Below are 4,114 nucleotides of genomic sequence, written 5' to 3'. Positions count from 1 at the left end.
GGCATCTTGAATCTACTGGGCAATGGAGCCTCCATGATTTCTTTGTTGAATGGCGGCTCTGAGGACCTTAGGGATGCTTCCCCATAGTAAGGTTTGGTTCTTCCCTCTTTCATCATCTTCTCTATATGATCTATCTTCTTGATTCTTTCTTCAAGCTTCATGGATCTTTGTTGGTTGACGTCCACGCTGTTTGCATCTTCTACCTTCTTGTTGGGGTAAGTTTTCTCCTCGTTCTCCACTGGTTTGTTAGCTTGCTTGTCTGCACTAGGATTCTCTTGCGGTTGGTGGAGGACGTGCCCTTCTTGACTCTTTTGTTGTAAGAGTTGGTTGAGCATGTCCTTCATTTCCTTTTGGAAAGCGAGGAACTCCTCCCTACTGACACTCGATGACTCTGCGGGCATGGATTGGATGGACTAGGATGGTTCTTTTGTAGCAGGGATGGAGGTAGAACTGTGTGAGGTCAGCATTGCTGGAATGTCGAAAGTCGAAAGCAAGATATTATCGCCTCCTAAAAGCAGGTTCCCACAGACGGCGCCAACTGTTGCGGGGTAAAAATAGCAGGGATGCTCCTTCGACTCCCGTTGACCTAAAAGAGGAGGAAAAGAAAGGCTTGGAGGACCCGGGATGTACTTCGGGGGATCACTCCGACGCCTAAGTAAGAGGAATGCTCTTAGAGAGGTTGAATGCAACAGTATAATTGTGTTGAATGACTTACCTTTGCCTTTTCTCCAAATCCCTTCTTATAGGGGCTCGAGTTGACCGCAGGTTGGCTCGAATTTATTGCACGGGGGCTTGGATCGCTCTCCAGCAATAAGTACGTGCACCTATTACTCGGTTATTAAGGCCGTTGGCATGGATCTCTTCTTCTCTTTATTGGGTTGGAGCTAATCACTCGTCAGAATGTCAGACCCGGAAAAGGTGCGAGATAGGCGTTGACCTGCCCTCATTAGCTAGATTGTTTTGGGCATATCAACTATCCACTGACTTTAAAAGATGGAGGATCAAGGTTGTGAGTGGATGCCTATCTTGGGATAAATTAATTGCCATATTAGTCAATCACAAAAGTTATGGATTAAGTTAATTAGAATTAGATAATGCATACAATAGTCACATAAACAACTTTTTTTTACATTTAATTTCAAATTTTTTTTAAATCCTAAATCTTTTCTACCTTGCCCTCTCTCCTTAGTGACTGCTTCACTCTCTATCGATGGTAGCAGTGGAAGCTAATAAACTTTTTTTGGGTGAGGTAGCATCATTGCCCGATTGGAAAGTAACTAAATTAATTCACAAATCATTTCGCTTATTTGGAGTCCAGGCCAACTATTTTGGAACTTTTTATAATTTTTTTTTCATATAATCAATGTCTATAAACCTTCTATAGCCACTAATGAAAGTGTAGTCCCCAAAATAAAAGTTTAATTAAAGTTCAGCATAAAAAATGAAAACCAAAAATAACCAACTGGTATAGGTGAGTAAGTGGACTAATCATGTGTAAAATTTTTAGTTGTGACACCCAAATGAAAAACAACTATAATTTCTCCATTGATTGGTGAGTTCTGAGAACCTAATTGAATGAGACTCCTGTTGAGATTGCAGATGCAGATTCGTCAACAACCGCACCAACTCAGCCGTGTTCTTTGACATTGGAGATCGGTGGCCACCAACCTCTGCTGACTATGTTGAAATTGCAGCTACCTTCGTTTGAATTTTACTCCCCAATCTGTGTGTGTGTGTGTGTGTGTGTGTGTCTATATATATATATATATATATATATATGTGTGTGTGTGTGTGTGTGTGTGTGGGTGGAAGTGTGCAGAGTGTGTTGTGTTGTGCGTAGAGTTGAGATTGTGCAGAGAGTGTGTCGTGAGAAAGAAGAGTGTTGAGTAGAAGGCAGTTGCCTCCCCCTCCTTATATTGTTCTCCAGGTTATAGTAAATTGGTGTGTGCTCTGTGGACACAGGTCGATTCGACCGAACCACGGAAATCTGGTGTTCCATTTTGTTTGTTTATTTTCCCGTGTGTGATTGTTGCTTCTAAATCCACCCCCCAACAATTGGTATCAGAGTGAGGTTGGAGCAAAATCGCCAGATTGAAGAAAAATTCCCAAATTGAAGTCTCTGTCCAGTAGCCCAAAACTCAGTTTTGAGGCCACCATCATGTTCTTCTCGTCGAGATGAAGCCAATGGTGGTAACCGAAGCTCGAAATGAGCTTAAATGGCACCGCACGCGCTTGCACGCACCGCCAACGTCCAGACAATGTTTCCACGCGCCTCCACACGCCTTCGCGCACCAACAAGTGATCGGCAGGTCATTCCACGCGTGGCGACGCGCCAGAGAACGCCCGGCAAAGTAACGGAAGGAAGAAGACGATGTGACGTCAGTGCCACTTCACCCGTCCACGTTAGCGCAAGGTTAGTCAGGCCCCACGCCTCATCAGCGCCCTTTCAACGCTCCGCATCAGCACCCAGTAAGCCCCACGTCAGTGCTGAGTCAGCACCCCATCAGCGGCCGAGTAAGCCGCCATGTCACCCCGAGCCCACGCCACGTCAGTAGTTGGGACCTGCAGTGGGCCCCACAGTAACACGCCAGTAGTTGGGCCCCATATAGCCACGTCAGCAGTGGGCCCTACACTGCCACGTCAGCAAACGACGTCAGTTAACGACGTCACTAATGCCATCAGGAATATTCTGTCAGTGAGAGGAATATTCCGTTATAGTTGACTAGGTTTGACCAGATCTTTGACATCGCTTTTCAGAGCCATTTCGGATCTGTTTTTCGAACAACTTGAACCATTCTAAGGTTTTTGGCCGTTCTAGATCAAACCATGCTATCCGTTTGAGCTAATTCTATCTCTAGATCAGTGAATCAAGATGTCAAATGAAAAGAGCTCATGGATCGAGATGTTTGACGGCACAAACTTCTATTTATGGAAAATGCAGATTAAAGACTACTTGCTTGGTAAGGAGTTGCACTTACCATTGAAGAAGAAGCCAGAATCCATGAAGGAGAGCGAGTGGGAGTTGCTTGACCGAAAAGCCCATGAAACTATCAGAATGACGTTGGCAAAGTCTGTTACCTTCAACATTAAGCACTTCACAACCATCAAGTCCCTTATGGATGCGCTATCCAATATGTACGAGCAGTCATCAGCCGCGAATAAGGTACACTTGATGAAAAGATTGTTTACCATGAGTATGTCTGTAGGTGAAAGTTTTAGCAGAGACCTAAATAATTTCAACGAGCTGTCGGATCAACTCGCCCTATTGATTCTTAATTAGCTACCTAAGAGTTGGAAAGGTATTGTTACTGCAATCAGTAGCTCCGTAGAAAAATCGAAGCTGAAGTACGATGAGGTCATCAGTATGATTTTGACGAAAGAGATCAGAATATAGTCGAACAATGCCTCCACTTCAAGTTCAGCCTTGAATGTGGAAAGCCAAGGAAAAGGAAGCGGGCATAGATGATCAAACAATTGTGGCAGATCGAGGACTAGGCAATCTAGATCTAGAAATTCTAGAGGTTCCCAGGGCATAAAGAATGTTGAGTGCTGGAACTGTGGAAAGGTCAGGCATTTCAAAAACTAGTGCAAAAATCCGAGAAAGGAATCTGAGGCGAAGACAGAAGCAAATTGTGCCTCTTCCTCAGGAGAAAAATATGCATTGATATGCTCTCTGGAGAGCAAACATGAGTCTTGGGTCTTAAACTCCGGAGCCTCATTTCATGCCACTTGCAGCAAAGATTGCCTAGAGAAGTACACACCAGGTAATTTCGGTAAGGTGTGCCTTGGAAACGATCAACCTTGTGACATAGCTAGCAAGGGAGTTGTGAAGATCGAGATAAACGAGTTAGTATAGAAGCTGAAGGATGTCAGATATATTCCAGACTTGAGAATGAATTTGATCTCAGCTGGTCAACTGGCAGATGAGGGATACATGACGACATTCATTGGCGATGAATGGAAGGTTTCAAAGGGTGTACTAACAATTACATGAGGTAAGAAAAGCGAAACACTTTATCTAACCTCCAATGCCTCCATGTCTATTTCAGTTGTTACAGGAAACGATGACAGCAACATCTGGCACCAATGACTAGGTCATATGAGCGAGAAAGGA

Source organism: Malania oleifera, chromosome 8 (assembly GCF_029873635.1).
Source record: "Malania oleifera isolate guangnan ecotype guangnan chromosome 8, ASM2987363v1, whole genome shotgun sequence".
NCBI classification, from domain to species: domain Eukaryota; kingdom Viridiplantae; phylum Streptophyta; class Magnoliopsida; order Santalales; family Ximeniaceae; genus Malania; species Malania oleifera.
The sequence above is the reverse complement of the archived record's forward strand: the minus strand, read 5'-3'. Positions refer to the sequence as shown.